The following is a 19,713-nucleotide window of genomic DNA, read 5'->3' on the forward strand; positions in this document are numbered from 1 at the left end:
CTCAGGTTAAGTCAGAAGGACTTTCTCTGCTGAATCCAAGGAACAATGAAAGTTAATTTGGTGGTCAGGTACAGCAGAGAAATACTCAGTAATGGCTCAAGCCCCCAGTAACACCCCTAAAAAACCAGGAGATTATGAACTACTGCCAAGTGTTAAAGCAGGAGATAAAACACAAATGCTACAAAACCCTTCCAATGTAGCTCCCCTCCTATTCAACTCTAGCAAGTGCTCAAAAATAGAACACCAACTGATGATGTGCAAAGGCTAAAAAGGGCATCCCAGGTCTAGATTTCAATGACCTTTAAGACAGAAACTAAAGGAGCATGAAAATATTTGAAATGATTAGGTTAACTGCAACATATTCACTCTGGACATCCAAATTTCATGTTCTCATCAGAAACTCCCTGTTATACAGAAGAACTTACAGCTCAAGCCAAACATCACTAAATACCATGTAATTGTATGGGGCTAATTATGCAAGAAAAGGCTTGGCTCATAGTGACCCCTGACAGCTTTCACCATGAAGATGATAATAACAAGACTGCAAAGTTCATCTGGTTTAGCATTTATACAACTCTTCCATTTTCTGCACATCTCAGCATATGACCAACAGACCACCCAGTTTCACTTTCTGTTCCTGTTGAATTCTGGGCAATCACCAAGGCAGGAGCAGCTTGGCTGTAGGAAGCCATGCAGAAATTCCACCACAGTTTTTAAAAGAAAAGATGTGGAATTACACTTGGCTGTACACAAGCTTCCCTGAGTGTCCTGCTGTACAACCCTGAAGAAAAGCCACACTGCAGCATATTTGATCTTCCTCCCAGCTGACTTAGCAAAGCTCCAGTGACTTTCTCTAAGCTGCAGAGAAGTGCTGATATTTTAACAGCCTCCATCCCAGGAATCTCAGTGCTACGAGAGCAAAGAAGTCAGGAGCTAGACCCCTTAAGCTTTCTCTCCTACAGATCAACTATCATTACTGAGGTGGGAGAAAACACTACTTAGTCCTTGAGGTTGCAGAGATTTCTGCAAGTTTCTAGCTCCACTCCTCCAGAACAGATTTTGTTCTGTGTGCAGGTTGAATCTCACCATGCTGTGTGAACAGGGACGAGCAGAGCTTCCTTCCCATCGGCAACCACAGCAGCCGCCTGGATTTCAGATCGATGTCAGACACTCTAAAGAATAAATATTTACCTTCTAGACCAACTTTCCAGCCTCTCAAGGATAAAGTCGGCTCTGGCAGGACTGGCTTAGAGGCAACCTAGATAAGAGATAATTTTCTTCCTCAGCATGAATCACTCCTCCGTTCTATTAGAGTCTCCTTCAGCTAGGAAGGGAAGCGAGACACAAACCAAAGGCTGGATATCAGAGGGAACAAGTTAAACCAAAATATGCACAACAACCTTGGCAGCTCCCCTTGGACAACAGCACATGGGAGATTTTGTGGGAGCACCTGACGGAGATGATTAAGTTTGAGGCAAACAACAGCTATGACACCATCAGAATGCTGTTTTCAAATGCTTTCAAGGAAAAATCAAACTCTGTACTTTTCCAGCTGAAAGACAACTCCTGCTTCTGCCACAGTAATACGAGCCAAGTCCTAATTCTGAGGACAACAGTTTAAGTGCCAGGACACTGCAAAGACTCAAGTGGTAAAAAGGCACCACTCGAACACAGAATTTGAGAATCCTAAAAAACCCACAAAAGCAGGAAGGTGAAAGTACAAGAACGAGCCTGAAGTCAGACCATACCACACAACTCAGATTTCCTTCCAGATACCACCAGCACACAGCAGAGGTGCAGACCTCCATCTCACTGTATGGAACATTTCTTGCCTACCCCAACCTCTTCACTGCTCATTAGTAAATTGTACTAGCTGGGTTTATACTAATTTCCCAACCAACCAATCCTCAATCCAAGCCACGTTTTCACTCCAGGATGTCGCAGCCAGCAAGGCTGGAGAGGCCTTGCAGGAATTCCCACTCGTATCTAGTTTCAAGGGGCTCCAAAAGTGGTCGCTTAAAAACCTCCACAGAAGAAAATCTGGCCTGTGGGTTCCTCCCAGAAAGGGGCTGGGATTCAAGGGGGTAGAAGGAGCCTCCAACATGGCTTGGGGTTTATTTAGCACATGGCAGACAGCCAGATAAATTCCAGGTCGATGTTAGTGAGGAGATGCTGCAGGATTTCCAGCTCAAACTGCAGTTTTACAACATACCAGCCCTGGTAATGAGACTGGGTAAATCTCCTTCACAGCTCCCGTCCCCATCTCTGTACTGCAACTTGCCACCTTCCCAGCACAAATCCACGGATTTGTCTTGCAAATAACGAGCACATGGTAGGGGATGGCAGCACTCCTTATCCTGGGTTTACCACAGTAGCCAAGAAACAAACAGCAGCTCCACGGCCTCAGGCTCAGGACTGGGTGTCACACCAAGATCTAAACCAGGTTCTGGGCCAACATAATCCTACTGCTGTGTAGGGGATCCCACCATCTCCTTTCCCAGGGAGATGCAGCCCTCAAGCACAGCCTGGGCCTGCTGACTCTGTATCCCCCACAGCCATCTCTGAGAACCGTCAAGGAAACAAAGATTGCACCAAACCTGGAGACTCCTTTTTTTCCCCTTAAACCCTACAACAGAAGCCAGGGAGCTGAGACAGAGCCTGCCTGAAATACCATCACCAGCCACCTGCTATGTTCTCCAGCATCTCCACAAAAACTGTGCTTGTACCTTCTATGACCACAGCAAGTCTTCAGAAGAGAGGCAGGGGGATGCTGAAGTGGTGACAGCCATTCTGCCAAGCTCTCAACAAAGGCAGTGCAAGCTGCTGCTGAAACATATTAGGATTAATATCTTAAATCCCAATCTCTATTACACTGAAACCTAGGAGGCTGGTGGACTTTCACTGCCTTCTAGACATGCGAACAGCACATCCTGCTGGCTTTTTTCTTTTGTGGGATTTTTCTTTCTGGTGCTCCCCAAGCAACTGCTATGACACACAAAGGTAACTTGCCCCTGTTTCTGAAGCAGACACAGCACCTGGGCACTGGGGGTAAACTTGGGATATCACATGCAAATGGTTTTGTAGTGCATAAGATATTACAAGTCATGAAGTTGGGTTCACTCTCCCATACCACAGTGCTTAAACATGCCCAGTCCTCCAACAGGAAATGGGACAAATTTGCAAAGAGATTTTGTGAAGTGCTGGCCTCCTACAGACCCCCCCCCAAATTCAACATGCTCCTATTAGACGGCAATTAGGGGACCAGCTGGGGTGGTCACCAGCAATTAAGAGTCTCTCACTAGGGCTGTGTTGATCTGGGAGTAAGCCCAGGTACAACACTCACAATTCTAAACCAACCTTAGGAAATGAGCTACCGGGAAGCCCCTGCTCAGAACATAAGTTCATCCTGGTTATGGACAAACATTTGGCTGCTGGGAAGTTTCCACTGCCTACTAACAGGTACCTCAGCACACTTTCACATGTCCCAGCCTTGCTCAGCTACCACTGAAAAACCCCCGATCAGGGTCAGAAGGACCAGAGGCACTAAGGAAGGGCCTCTGCCCTGAGCACAAGCCTTACTGCAACAGAAATATAACCCTGATGTTTACAGCAACAAATTTCTAACCTTCACAATTACAAAGAATAACTCAAAAGACCTCAGGCAAGCAAAAAATACCATGAACATCAAGCTTTGGAGGAAACACTTCAAGAGCTATGAGCCATTAAATGCATCATTAAATAGGTGCTGATGTTCCCCAGCTGCTGTCCCAACACCAACTGGGATCTGTGGGATCTGCTGGAGATGTCACCAGGCAACTTCACATACAAACCCCTCCACCCTGGAGAGGAAGATCAGCTGACCCTGTGACCAAGTCCCAAAAGAAGGAGGTCCTGGTTCTCAAAGCAAGGCTGACTCAGTCTGTAGCCTAGAAACAAGCTCTGCTGCAAGTGTTCTTTACCTGGGCAAGGCTCTTATTCCACCACTCAGCTTCAATGACCTGCTTAAACTGCTGCCAGCAGCACCAAACTATTTCTTCAAGCTCAACGTCTCCGAGAAAAACCCAGAGACGTGTGGGGCTGTTCTGAAGGGCTCCTCAGGTGGGCAGCTCAGTGAGACCCTGAAGCACTTCACTTCAGCCAAGTACAATCTGAAGAGCTCATGTAAGTATCCGCTGTGTAAATCTCCCCTAGACAAGATCTTTTATCTGTGTAGTGCTCACTGCTTCAGGGTGCTATGCAACACAACTGTATCTCTTGCATTTGCAAGACAGGGGTGATTTCCTTCTGTAACACAGACTAATTCTGCTTATTCTTATTTACTGTAGTTTGACCAGACCCCAAAAATGAGGACCCAGGACTTGCTGGATACCAGTCCTGAGCTTAGAGCTTTACAGGGTACTGCATCCCAATACAATTGTTTTAACAGAATTAGGATAGCCAAATCTAATTACCACTTGTTTCTTTATAAGATCTGATAAATAAACACTAGGGAAAAATAAATTTTTTAAAAGCCACATACATTAACCCACAATTCGTAACTGCTGTCACCTAAAACACCACCCTAAAGTGGCTGGGTCATGGGCCAACACTGAGCACTGGAGACACCCACAGGGTGGCACAGCAAAGGCTTCTGGTCAGTTATTTCTTTGTCTCTTCCCATTCCATCAGAGGTGCATTTTTCCATCCAAACAGGGTGCAAGTCCTGGAGAGCAAGGCTCCTGCTTGCTGCCCAGGGCAGTGAGCAGTGCTGTCCTCTCCTGCTCCAGTGCCACATCCCTCTCCCAGCCTCCTCAGGCAGGGAGTTCTGGCCTTCCTGCTAGAAACCCAGTCAAACTGACAATGCCCAGCAGAGGTGCACACCAAGAAACTCTGCATTAACCCTGAAATATGGCCTTGGCTGCCTGGGAGGGGTGGCCTGTGACACACTGCCAGGCACTACACAATCACAGAATTGTTAAGGCTGGAAAGACCTTGAAGATTGAGTCCAACCATTAACACAGCACTGCTATGCTCACCACTAGACCATGTCCCCAAGTGCCACATCCACATGTATTTTGAACTCTTCCACAGACTGTGATTCCACCCTGGGATTGCCTGAGAAGCCTGTGAATAATCACAACCAGGTCAACAGTTCTTCTGTAGGAAACCCTTGCGTCTCTTTAGCAATTAACAGAAACCCTTGTCAGAGGAAGAACTTAGAGGAAGAAGGAAGGACAGGATGATGTAACTGCAGGAATGCAGTGGGGCCAAGGAAGAAGACAGATTAAGACAGGAAAAATTCACACAAGAACCAGTAACATCCTTAAAAGTTGTATTAACTGAAGAGCACATGTCAACACCACGGATCATGTCTGACTAAAGCCTATCTGCCCAAAAATCTGCACATGCAAACTCCAGGAGAACTGTTTTCCTCTCACAATGAGTGTTTACAGTTACATCACCCTCCTTCAGAATACGCTCCTGCTGGGGTGGAGGTGTCCCGCAAGTCCAAGGTCCCTCATTAAACAAGCAGCATCAGAGGGAAAGGGAAGGCACTGGAACTTTCAATCCCAGCCACCCCCAATCAGGATTAATCCTCTCCAGATGTTCACTGCCACCATCTCCTCCAGTTCATACCTACAAAATTCTTCACCCTCTTCTACCAAAACCAAAGTAGCTCCTAGTGATCCTTGCCAGGTGACCATGCAGAGCTTCACTACTGAATCAGACCCATTTCCCACAAGAAAAAAGAAAGAAAATAAAGAAGTTTATACTTTGCAGGTTCATCTGGGTGTTAATGGCACTCCAGCAGCTTTTCTGCCAACATAGCAATGTTGTTTAGGGTGTGATAAACTGGCACATCAGTGCCAACACCAGTCCCCCTGTTTATTTTCCTCTGGTGGTGAGGAGGTAGAAGTTAGGCCTGGAGGGTGGAATAAGATAGATTGGCAAAAATATGCTTTGGGAGATAAGCTGCATCACAAGTAGGAGCTCTTAAAAACAAAGACACCAGTAAGTTACACAGACTTGGGGCACAACACAGCTTTTTTTACTGCTGCTTCAGGACAAATCCCCCTGCCCCAGCCAGGGGCAGTTTTCTCTGTTTACACACAGTGAAGTGCCACAGTCAGATACCGAATTTCTTCTCACCAGGAGCAACAAAGCAACCTGGTGGGCTGGGGCAGGTGCTGCCCACCCCACAGCCCAGGACACAGCCCCAGCACCCACACACTTCCACACCCCCAGCGCTGCTGGCAACTACCACGAGTGCAGTAAATGCTGTGTGCTCTGTGCTGCAAAACCCCACAGTCATTTTGTCTTCTTAATTTAGATACAGACTAGGGAAAGAGGAATGAAAGTCAGCATAAAAAGTGACAAAACCTGCAGGTTCTACTCCAGCATTGAAATTGTGCTGCTCAGCTACACCTTTAAAGGTGAAGCCTTTCACCTGTTACATACAAGGGCTGTTGCAGTAGAAAAAGCAGCATAATATTGATTTGACATGTCCTGTGTAGAAAAATAGGGTAAGCAGACATTAAAGCAGGCCTGTATGAAAATACAGCTGGAGCTACATGAGGTGTTTTACCACTGAAACAGTCCTGAACAGAAAGGAAAACATTCCACAGGTCTTTGGTACATAGGTCACTACGTTATAGCGTAGGATCAGACCAAGATTCTTAAGAAACTCCAAAAGAAAGATTTCCCCTTTTGTGCAATAATTTTTGTTTTAAACTTTTAACATACAAAAATGCTATGAAAGCCTCAGGTTTTAGAAAAGTTGAAGAATCCCAGAACCCAACCAACTTTCCAGATTCATCCAGCAAGAACCAGCACCTCCAAGTAGCAATTTCACAGCTGGTACAATACAGCTGAGACCAATCTGCTCTCCCAACCATTAGCTCTTTTTAAAAAGTGTGCAGTGATTGCACCAAGACACAGACACAAATGGAAAAGGCCTGGCATGAGAAAAAATTTAAGAAAAGAGGAGGACTGGGACATTTTAACTACTGTGTCTGGGAGCACAGCAGTGAACTCAGCAGCAGCACAGGCCTGCACATTCACACAATCCCCAGAATTAGGTAAAGGCTTAATAAATGTACTCATCCAAAGCCCGGCTTAGGTTCTTGGACTGACACTACCCCAGGCCAGCACAGCACACTGTCTCCCCCAAGGTTTCTGCACCAGATATGCCATCCCTGGGGAGCACCCAAGGCACACCACCACCCCAAACTCTTTTTCGGCCTGTTTTCTACGTGCAATGCTGAAGCAAAACAAGGTAAAGTTCTTCAAAACAAGACAGGCTTTGGAGGATAGACTCAACACCTGGCCTGTGTGGAAACTTGTCTCTAAAAGCAAAATATTAGGCTATTTTAAAGAGCGAAACACCTCGAGTTATGAACAAAACTATCAAGTTTATGTTTAAATTGCATACACATGTTTAATACTATTCCTGGTGCATTTTTAATTGCTTAGGCAGTTCTTAGAGAGTAAAATACGCAATCTAGAACATATGTTCTGGATTATTTTTCACAGATTACTTCATAAATTCAAAAAGTTTATTCTCCTTCCCCCACAGGGAAAAAAAAAGCCTTCAGAGAATAAACCCTGCAAGTATTAATAAAAGTTCTCTTTTCATTTCGGCACACATCCTTCTCTTTCTTCTACATCCCTCGTCCCTGGGAATGGAAAGGAGGCTCTGGCTATAAATCAAACCAAGACAAGGTAGCCAGGCTCAGCATCAGACTCTCCCCCAAGTCCCGCAGCCCTCTGAGCTATTTGAGGAATCTTAATAGAAAAAAAAAATCCCAATTCTGCCGCGGACAGGGCAGCCCCCGAGAGGCAGCAGGCAGCCGCTCGCGGCGCGTTGGGGGCCCTGGGAGGTGCCGAACTCGCGGTGCCCGCGGCGGGCGAGGCCGAGCGCCCCGGGCCGGCCCCGAGCAGGCTCCGCGGCCCCGCCCGGCGCGGCCCCTCGGCGGGCGGCGCTGCCCCGGGGCCGCTCCCGACCCCACATTGTTCCCGTCCCCGCGGCCGGCGCGGCGCTGCCCGGCCCGGCCTCCTCCCCTCCCTTCCCGCTGCAAACTTCGCCGCCCGCCCCGGACCTGCTCCGGCCCCAGCTCGGGCCCCGGCCCCGGCTCGGGCTCCGGCTCCGACTCGTAGTCCTCCTCGTCGGCGCTCGCAGACATGGCCATGGCTCATGGTGGGCCCAGGCGGAGCCGAGCTGACATGGCTGGAGCGGCGCTGCTGGCGGAGCCCCGCTCCCCGCACACACACACACACATGCAGGAGGAGGAGGAGGAGGAAGGGGGGCCGTGCATATTCATGCCAGGCAGCCAGGAAGGGGCTGGCCCTGCCGGCACGGCCAATCGCGGGCCGCTTCCACACCGCCGGCCTGCGGGGACAGCGGGCACCGCGCGGCCGGGGCACCGCGGCCGATCCCCGCACACGGCGCGGCCGGGGACCGGGGGCTCGGCCGCCCAGCCGGCGATTAGCCCCCCGCCGGTAATGAGCCCCGCGATGTGCCGAGGGCCGGCGGGGGCGGGCCGAGGCTCGGGTGTGCCGAGCGGCGCTGGGCGGGGAGGATGCGCGGCCGCCCGCGGGGCGCTCGGCGCTGCTCGGGCTGCTCAGACAAAGGAGACGCGCACAGACACACACACACACACACACCCTGCTCCGCGCTACCTGCCCGCTCCGCTCCCGCGGCGAGGGGGGCCGCCCGCGGGGAACCTCCGTCCCTCGGAGGAGGAAGGCGCCGAGCAAACTTCGAGATTGCGAGCGGCAGAACCAGCGCTGGGATAAGATGGGATACGAGGCGAACCGGCTTGTGGAGGTGCTCGCATCTGGCCTCGCTCTGCTCCCTGTGCAGGCATCCCCTGTTATTTGCTCCCAGGGAACCATTTCTAGCCCTACTCTGATCATCCTGCCCCACTGCTGGGGTTTCACAATAAAATACCCTCCCCGCAGTGTGACATGTTCCACATTGGTCAGCTGGGGACCTGTCCTGGATCCAAAGGTGCCAGGGCCAGCACCTCAGCACGGACACTGCCTTTGCCCTCCAGAGCCTGCACCCGAGGGTCACAGGCCTGTATTTGAGTGCCGAAGATTCAAATTTCCCATTGGATTTATGGGCCTGCTTTCAGGGGAAATCCCGATTCCACTCAAGTTGTTAGGATTTTGCCTCCGGCTCCTACGCCCACAACACAGAATTAAACATGAGATTAAATATTTGCATGTGCTGAGCAACCAAGAAGCCATAAAGAAGCACATCTAATGGTCCTTGCATCAGGATTTTTGCCAAACTAGTTTCAGCTCAGTTCCCTGGTCTGAATTACCACATGGCACAACCACTTTGGGTAGTTTAGAAGAGGCAGCAACAGGCAGGAGCTGGCACGGGAACAAGCAGCAACACAGCCCTTGTGACACCAGGATCCACACCGAGCCTGGTCCCTCAAGTTTAAGTAACAAAACACAGTCAAACTTTAAACACCTATTTTACAGGCAACTGTTGATAAAGCCACGTGAATCATGTAATTATGCCCCTTGCTTATTTTCAGTACATTAAATATCCATTGTTTGTTTGTACTCCTGTCCCCTTGCCAACTCAAACTGAAATGATGGGTAGCTGATGGTGTTCTTCCCCATCCTGCTCATCCACCATGCCGGGAGCAAAGCATTTACTCACAGCACCTGATGGGGCTCCCCAGAAAGTGATGAGATGTGCTCAGCCTGTCTCCTCAGGTTTCTCCCCCCATTGTGTTCCTACACAACCGGGAGCAGGAGCAGACGAAAGCTGAGGCACGAAAGGCATGTGCCTAAGGCCTTGGCTTTCAGAATCACAAGGTAATATCAGAATCCAGTGTTTTCTGGAGGAGAGAAGAAGGGGGGGATGCATCTCATGACAGGCCTACAAAAGAGAGTTTTAAACCACGAGCAAGGACGCGGCTCCAGCCGTGTTTGGGGTGCCACAGCACTCTTGGCCTGCAGCAGCAGGAGGACAGATGACATCCGGAAGGAAGATTCCTGGTCCCACACCTGCCCGTGGGCAGACCAAGTCTCCACTAGCCCAATTCCATGCGAGGCTCGGTGTAACCTGGCTCACACTTGTTTGTCCCTCCGGCCTTTTGGCTCCGTAATCCAGACGGGAGAAAAAAATAACTTGTGACATCCCCCAAGGACAATCCACCAGTCACACCACGGCAAAATGTCATTCACAGCAAATTAAATCATGGCAGAGATCATCCTGCTCCTCTCGATCTGTAATGCATTCCAGCACTCCTGATGTTGGCACTGGCCTCTCCGGACTGCAGCAGGTTCCTTGCCGAGGTAACCCACACCAGCCTCACCCCACAGCCAGCCCTGCCACCCGAGAGCGTGGCCACACTGCCCTTGCAACAGCACCACAAGTGACAAATGAGCTCTAATTATGGAGCCTGAGTTAGGAGGGAAGGCTCACACATGCCAAGATCTTGGAATGATTTCCAAACGCTAGGTAAACTTTGCCGAGGTGGTGTTTAAAAAAACAGGATAGAGTATGATATAAAATAGCAAATTGGGAGTCAGCAGGGGGGAAGCAACACAATAAAATAATTTTTTCTGATTATAATTGCTCTCAAAAAACCTCATCCTGTACAAGAGCATCTAACCATTCAAACGAATATTTAATACACAGAAGGAACTATTAAGAGAGCATTTTCCAGCTCAATTCTTTCAGCTTGTCTACACTAGAGAACACTAAATTACAACAAATAGTGAGCAACCCTTGTGTGAACAGCATCAAGTTGCCCAGGCTGGTGGAGTTTACAACAGTTTAGAACACAAAATAAACAGCAGTGACCCCAGTCCTGCCTGCAGTAGCAGAACTGTGTCCATACTTCAGCTTAGTGTGATACAGTTCAGTAATAAATAACATCCTTAATTACGCTGCTGAATGAGCCGTAGTGAAAACTGCATGAAAACAGACAGCACCTTCTATTTTGAACTGTTGCTTTGATTGCACCTCACCTGAAGTCATATATAAGTCTCATCAATATCATAATCTTCTCCACAGAAACCAATTATGTTGTCACAAACTGAGACAATAACCTCAAGCAAAGAATAAACAGCAGGAGCAGATGAGTGCCAAAGAACCAGATTTTATTCTCATGCAAATATCCTTAAGTAGTAAAACCAAGATGGGGGAGGACGACTACAACCCCTGTGCTGTACTCAGTCACTCCTGAGCATCTCCTGTACCAACAGATTGCAGCTGCTGTTGCCAGCACTGAACAGGATCCTTGTTTTCCTATTACACACTGGAGTTTATGATGCTCAATATGAAGTGAAATAAAGTTTTTTATGTGACACAAACACACTTTTGATTTAACCTTCCCTTGAAACTGTTTATGCACCTTTACAGAGTATTATATTTAGCTGGTATTAGAAAAAAATATTTGCACAGAAACAACTGGACAAACAACCTCAAGCTGGTTGATATGCAAGTCCTTGAAAAAAGATGTGATTTGAGCTGCTGCTGCTTTCTGCAGGCCAGCACATATGTTTTTGAAAAGGAAACCCACTGAGATGTTTATGAATCACAATTATTGACCTGTATCAGAATAAGAGAGTTACCTAGTAGCTTTCTAAGGTTCATTGTTTTGGTGTAAGTGTCCATTCACATGAAATATGATCTTAACTGTTGGGCCTGGGCAAATTTCATGACACTTTTCTCAAGAGTTTTAGCCAATATTTCAGTCACATTCTCAACACCAGCAGTGACAGTCTGACAGCCTAAATATCCACAATCTTACCACTTCCCATCTACTTTATCTGAACTATGACATAAGAGTTGTCATCAGATGCACTGAATATCTGTCACAATCTTTTCAATGAACAATCTGATTGATCAACCTTAGATGAAGTAAAGTAACGCAAGATGAAATAATATTGATTGCTCCTTCCATGCAATGCTACTGCTTGTGCTTCCCCAACCAGTGTCCAGCACTGTTCCAGGGGAACCAAAGGCAGCAAGGGCTGGCTGTGCAACCACCTCCTGAAGGGCAACAACCATGGGCTGTTGCAGCAGAGGAGCAGCACCCAAACAAGCGAGAGCACAGACAGAACATGCTGACAGTAACTCACTCACTCATAAGCCTTGAAACCCAAACAACCCTCCCCAAACCCCAACACCCTGTCATCTTAAAAAAGTAATAAATAAGACTGAAGAGTGGTGAAACATGGACTTTATCTACCACAGAAGGCAGACTCTTCTCTGCAGGAAGAGTCATGACATGACTGGGACTATGCACTGGGAAATTAGGGAAATCCTGCCATGCTTCCTTCTTCCACAGAACCTTATGTAGTTTCCACAGCACAGTTTGTGTCTCCAAGAGCCACGTTCTGTCAGTAAATGCAAAAACTAGTGAAGGAGGCTCCTAAGAAGATAAGCAGTGACTGCCATGCTGTGGAGGAACATGCAAATAGATGTGGCTGAAAGAGTGGATTAACCGGAATAGGAAACCTGCTTTCCTGCAAGAGGCTCAGTGTTCTCTGACACACAGCACAGAATGCTGGGAGACAGTCAGCTGTGTCCAACGTGTGGGCAGCAGCCTGAAAATCCAGAGACCAAACCCAAACACATGGTAAGCAAAGAAAAAGCTGAAGTGCAGTTTGCCTATGAGGGCTCATTGCTCACTGTCGTCACCTACAAGCTTGACTTGGATTTGTGGGAAAATATTCAGGACTAACAACTAAAGCACACTAGGCTAAGACTCACAGCTGCTTTGCTTGTATTGGAATTTACCCGTATATTTTGTTATATTTGCTATTTTCAAAAAGGAGAGCACTGCTGTCCCTCTTCTATCTGATCCACTAGTGCCTGCAGAAAAGTCATGAAGTTGAAATAAGCCCTCATTTGTATTCTCAGCAGACTTTAATTTCAGTGTGCTGTGGAACTAAGAGGAAGCCATCTTCTTGGGGACAGAACATACAATTCAATTTTGTTCTGAAAAGTGCACACAGGATTAATGTCCATAATTGCACGGCCTGTACTGTGCAATGACAAACGCCTTCCCCGCTGCTCTGCCAATGTGCTTCGATCCAGAAACAAAACTATTAACTTTCAGATACTCAAAGCAACTCAAAGCTTGGATTGTTTTGATGTTGGGGTGGTGGAGAGCACAAGGATGTTGGAATTCTTAAACCAGGTTCAAACCTTAGCGTTTGGTCTGGTTTTGTTGGCCAGCTCAGCAATGAACGTAGGCAACCTCCTGGTGATAAAATCTGAGATCTGTCAACTCATTTCACACACATTATCTAAGGAAAAGGTCTTAAGACTAGAGTAGTTTTCATCAGCACTTTTACTGTCGCAAAATAAAGAGAAAGCTTCTGTCTTGAAAAATGGCAGTCAAGGCATAGTTGGGAAAAATTGATATTACTGAATATTCGTGTCTGTGATAGAAGAATGACAATGGGGAGAAATACATAAATCTTCCCATGTGATACCTGGAGCACAACAGTTAGAAAACAGAGATGTCTGTTCATTTTTTTTCCAATCCATTTAGATTTCTAGTCAGAGTCAAAATGGCTCTAATTTACCTGTTTGATGTATTAATCACATAAAGGCATTGGTCAGATTTCAAAGCAAGTGGCTGAGAGTTGATAAGAAGTGAAAATATTAAGTCAAAGATGGAAGATTAAGAAGGTGCTCATTCTAGTCTTTGCTATTTATAATTACTCCCTGAAGGGACACAATATTTCAAGTACAGCCTCTTGAGGTGAGAAATAATCTGTCAAGTCACCAGGCAAAGGTTTTAGGAAAACACTGAGGCAATAGGCAGTGAAGCTCTTTCATAGAGTCACGGAGTGGGTTGGGTTGGAAGGGACCTTCAAGACCATCAAGTTCCAGCCCTCCTGGGCATGTTATGTATGATACACACAGAACAAACCCTGGAACTCCTCGGGTCTGCATGGAGTTACTGCACAAATGATTTGTCTGGAGGACTAATGTGTGTGAGAGACTGAAAGAGTGCTCAGAAAAATAAACAGGTCAGGCAAGGAGCTGCCTTCCTGGGCAGCACTGCCCCGGGAAAGCAGAGGCTTGACAGGAACTCCCAGTAGCTTCAACAGCCTTTACTCCTTTGCACACAATACCCCAAGAAGCCTTTGGTTCTGGTGCATCAGGTTTTTTTTCTGCTTCCAAGTGTATTTAGCAGGGGAAGGCCTTAGTTTCGTATGTGCACAGCTACTGTGGGAAGTCCCCTAAAAAAATATCCCCCAAACCTCAACTATGTGGTTTTTGTGTCTTAATAGATTTGTCAGGAACCAGAACTGGGGTATCCCTCTTGAATACATTTCAGCTCTCTCCTACCACATGGCATTGACTATCCTACAGTGTAGAAAGAACACAAATTATTCAAAATTATTTAAATCACTGATTCCAATCACTATTTAAATCAGTAAAGAGAAAAACAAATTTAAATTGATTTAAATCCTCATTTTCTTTTGTACTTAAGTTATTTTCTGGGAGAAAAGTAATTATTAGCATCTGATAACTACGAAGAAATGCCTGATTTGCAGTAGATTATTAACTTTATAATCAGGACTTTTTATCAACAAAACGGATTCACAATACACACATATTTGTATATGCAAATCTGCTTGCAGACTACTGGCATTTAAAATTGTTGTTGACACCAAGCAGAGTTCAGGCTCTGCTGTGTGGGATCACTTCAAACACCTTTAAGATGGTGCCTGGCAAGAATGAAATGTGACAGTTTAAATCTCCTTTTTGCTCCTGTGCCACTTGGAATGACTGATGGAAAACTTACTTGAATCTCAACCAGAAAAATACGCCATACAACAACTTACACAGAATCTCAACCAGAAAATACATCATACAACAATTTACACAGAATTCTTTTGGTGTCTTTTATCTACCTTTATCTTTTTATCCTTCCCAGATTTTTTCTAACATGAGACACACTCAATTTTTGCTTTAATTCTTAAGTGCTTGTTTTTAATTGTCAATATGTGCTTTCTAATAGATCTGTATTCCCACAGGAAGTACCCTGAGTAGATCTCCAAGGACTGGTCTGTCTTACTTAGGGAATCCAGCAAAGTTTTCCCACTGCTGCTACAAGGAATGTTGCTTTCCTGGTGGTAGCCCCCGGGCAGGCTCCTGAAGCTGATGCTGGTTTGATGTTGTGCCATTTCTACGTGCTCAGATCTGTTTCAGACACCACTCTGGTTAAAACACTAATTGCTGTAACGAGTCCCTCACTGCTCCTGCTTCTCTGGGTGGAGCTGGCCCAGCGATAGCTATGGCAGGAATTCTTAGTAAGCAAGCAAGTAAAAACTGGAAGCACTTATTCAAAGGTTTTCAGGAATGTTCTTTGTCCACCTCACACCTCTCCCCCTGAACTGAAAGAAAAACTGATATAAAACAATGCTGAACACTTCTGAAAAATCACACTGGTTTCAAGTTAATCAAAACATTCCATTTTATGCTTTACCCCCTAATTTCTGCATACCATCAAATTTATTGTGTCCACTGATTCTTAGTCCATTAACTTACTATTTCTTAGGTTTGATCCCAATGCCTAATGTCACATAAAATTGGATCCATAAATAAAGGAGCTCTGTTATTAAAAACTGATAGATTTTCTTCTCTTCCCAGCACTTTTAAGATGAAACACCAAAAAGAGGGAAAAAGGTTCCTTGCTGGAAATGGCAGCAGACATGTGAAAGTGCATAGGGACATCTATGGGCTCCAGATCTGGTGACAGTGGCTAACCCCACTGCCTTTTATTATTTTAAATACAAGTTCATTCTAAAAATCTGCCACCCTTTTCATCACAGCTGTCTACTGTTTTTCTTGTGTGCTCTTTGGTTCAGATGGTGAACAATGATCAGAAATCTTATTTCCAGCCTAAATCTATTCATGGTATGTTTATATTCACTTCTTCCCATGCCAACATTGTTGATTAGCTTAAGTAACTCTTTTCCTGCCCTGAAGATTATACTCCCTGAAGTACTTTACACAACAATCATCTCCCCCTTCAACTCTGCTGGGCCATGCTGAACCAGGCATGTCCAGCCAGTCTCTGCTCTCAAACATCACATCTTGAATACATGTGATTGTGAAGTCCCACATTCACCCTCACCTCAAAACTACCTACAATGGAACTAGACTAGAGTTTAAAAAAAAAACCTAAAATGTATGGTTTGTGTACCAGAAAGACTGAACTGACTTGTGATTTTCAGCTTGGAAACAGGGAAAAAAATACTGAAACACAGTAATGGGGATGTAAAAAATCCTTGACAGCACAGAGATGAACAGGACCCCATTCAAATTTCTCAGAATGCATGATACAGAGGGCATGAAGTGCATTTATGGTATTAAAGAACAGATCTGAAACAACATAAGGAAGTACTTATCTACACAGAGCTTTATTAAACCGCGGGGGACACTGGCACAGGATGCTGAGGAGATCAAAAAGATCAACAGGTTCCACAAATTATTAGGTAAATTCACAGAGGGAAAAAAATTCTACCAGGGGACGCTAGGCAGAAAAGATGAAGATATAATCTTCCATCTTAACGGGGAAGATAAGCAAAGGGAATCTCTGTATTCCTGCTTTGTTCCTACAACTCCTTTAACAGCGGTGATGGCACCACCAGGAACAGGACAGTGCTACAGGGACTGTGGGCTCAGGGAACACGACTTTCCTCAACCACAGGAACCAGCCTTTTGGTCTGCCTCTCACAGGTTAGTTCATATGAGTTAATCCTACTTTTTCAGATCCATGGATGTATCTGTAGAGTTCTGCAAAAAGATCTCTAGTAACAATAATGGGGTACAAACTGAACTGCTATAGGACAGAACTCCCTGATGACAGAAATCAGATGCTGCCATCCCAGAAGGTCCCTTTCGATGCAGTGCCCACCCACGACCACCCCAACTCAAAGAAAACAACAGCAAAAAAACAGCTTGAGGGATCCCTTCCTTTTCTTTTCAATGATCACTTTTTCTTCCTGGTTCTCATGCCCTGATACAGAGCTATGAACATTATTTGCATTGCCAGCTGCAGGGAAACTTGTGCTTAAAAAACCCAATAATCCAATAGACGTTTCAGTTTGTGGCCTTTACTAATTAACAGCATTCCTTTAAATAAGGCTATTACCATTTCCTTATTATACTTCTCAGCTATCTTCTTTTAAAATCAACTGGGAAAAATTACATGGAGAAAGAGTACGAGCAGGCATCAGAGAAACAGTCACATATTGCAGCACTGTTAACCAGCTACTGAAAATTACAGCTCCATCTCCTGCTCACAGCCAGACCTAAATATATTTGGACACTCACTCTCATTACAAATGCAGCGGCTTTAGCTTTGTGCCAGGTAAGAGAGATGAGAATCCAGCTCCCAGTCTGCATTTCTAACTCTTCACAGAACAGTAGAGTCCAAACACATTTTAGTTCTTTATAGCTGCTCTTCATAGACAACTGAAGATCTTTCATGATAAAAACAGAAGGCACTGCCATGGAGTGTAATTACATGCTGCTGGAGTTGGGTGTTTTCTTCCAGAAATAGGAAATGGTTTGAAAAATGTGGATTCTGCTTGGGCCATATTCTGAGTTCCTTAAATAAAATACGATCCCTAATTCCTGTGCAGATAAATGGGAACTTTGGTACTGTAGGGCTGAGCAACTCATGGGAATGGGTTTTGAGACTGGGCCTGGCAGTCACCAGCTTCCTGCACCAGTGACCAGCCATGAGTGGCCACAGTGGAAAATCAGGTTTAGGCCCTGCTCTCTGCTCACACCACCCAGAAGTTCATGTCCAAGGGATGGGGCAGAAGTCAGTTGGGAAGAATTCTTATTTCTCTTTAGCTGCTTAAGACCAAGCATTTGGAGGCAGTGAGCTGGCTTCAAATATCCACTCAGTGATTGAAGCAGGCTTCAAATATCCACTCAGTCCCTCATTCCTGATTCCCTGAACAGGCCTAAATTAGGATTGTTGTACATATCCCAAGACACCTGGCACTGGACTGTTTTCTCTTACTTTATAGCTAAAAGGCAGGTTCTTGCTTCTTCTGTGTTTCCAAAAGGGGAAAAAAAAAGGTGCCTAAAAGAGTGTAATTATTGTGCTAAATAATTATCAATAAATTATAAGAAGTACAAGCAACTCAAAATAGCTCCATAAATATGAGTAAATATGATCTGAAGAGGTGCCTATGAATCACACTCCATCTCTCTTATTACCACAAAATAATAATGGTTCATATATTTCACTAGAAAACTTTCCACTGAAGATGCCAGAGATCTTTATAAACATTAATTTCACCTCCCAGCCTCGCAGATGGGAAGCCCCATCTCCACCCGGAAAAGCTCAGGGAAGCAGCAATGTGCCATTCACCTCACACGACACAAGGTGCTGCAGCAGAGCTGGGAACAGGCGCAGACCCCAGCCTCCCATTTTGTGCACTAACCACAAGATCATCAAATGTCACCCAGTTATTCCATCTCCTCACTAAACCATTGCTGATTATTACTTCTGTTTCTTTTCCCAGCGAGTCATTTGCTTTGTCAGGGAACTGCAGTGTGACAAAATGCGTTTGGAAAAGGTGGACAGAGCGATGCAGCACCTCGGGGCCACAACACATAGAGAGGTCTTCCCTGTACTTAAATGTCCTGCCCATTACACCTCATCCTCTGTGAAGTGGGATTTGAGGGGAATGAACACATTTCTTCACTAAACCCCAGCATGTCAGAGGCTTCAAGCAGCCGTTCTTGCAGCTCTGTGCACACTGCTCACGTCACACTCACAACATGTAAAAGAAACTGAATCAGTTTTAAGGGGAAATATTATTTGCTGCTTCAAAAATCATTCCGGTTATCAAAGGCACATTCTTTCAAAAGCAACTCAATGAAACAAAGCTCACCCTTCCCCAACTTGGGTTACTTACACAGATACTCCCTGTCCCTGTTCCAGGGATTTCTGACTGTAGTCAGAGTTCTCTCCCTCTGCTTTTTGCTTTCCCACTCCATCCTTTTTCAGTACTTGCCTCTCTCCTAATCCTGCTCTCTCGCCATTTCTAGTCTCTTCCCCTCCTTTCTTTACAGTAATTTCCATTTTCTTTGAAATGTTTTGGCATTTAATGCTGGCTTTATTCTTCCTTCTCCATCTGCTGCTCTTGTCTTTCTAAATCTCTTCTGGAGCCTTCTCTCGAGAGAAAGCAAGAGCCATGTTTTCCATGTACTGCTGCTTCTTTCTGGATTTCAGTTCCCTTCTTTTCCTTTACGACTTGGAATCAGAAATCCTCCTGTTCCTGGAAGCCGATGTCAGATACAATGTCTCCTTACAGCCCCACAGTAGCCAGTATTCTGCTGCCCTGGATCTCCTGCTCCTTTTGAACACAAGGATCTCAGGAAAGACATTAGGAAGTATCTGCCATTTCTCCTATAAATACTACAAGAGCAAGACTGCAGAAAGCAAAATTACTGGTAGATTTTACTCCCCTGCCTTGTACTCAACATTTGTGGCATCTTCTGCCCATGGAGACTTGCTCCACCAGCTACAATCCATTTTCCAAGGGAGTTTCCCCCTCCCTAAGGGTTTTTTTCTCTCTGTAAAATTTTCTATTTCATTATCAGGGCTTACAGGGAACAAAGGAGAAATAACCAAGCTTAACTACTAAAACTGCTTTTAGACGAATCTCCCTTATATTGCCTTTCCCACAGATTTTAATTTGGGACTC

General features: G+C 45.7%; 1 protein-coding gene across 5 annotated transcripts in view; it reads right to left on the minus strand.

Annotated features, from left to right (window-relative positions):
* KDM2B (lysine demethylase 2B) overlaps nucleotides 1–19,713 on the minus strand; it is a 111,436-nt gene that overhangs the window by 17,211 nt on the left and 74,512 nt on the right. The gene's annotated exons all lie outside the window — the stretch shown is intronic.

This window comes from Lichenostomus cassidix, chromosome 15 (assembly GCF_008360975.1).
Source record: "Lichenostomus cassidix isolate B80296 chromosome 15, HeHo_3.0, whole genome shotgun sequence".
Taxonomy (NCBI): domain Eukaryota; kingdom Metazoa; phylum Chordata; class Aves; order Passeriformes; family Meliphagidae; genus Lichenostomus; species Lichenostomus cassidix.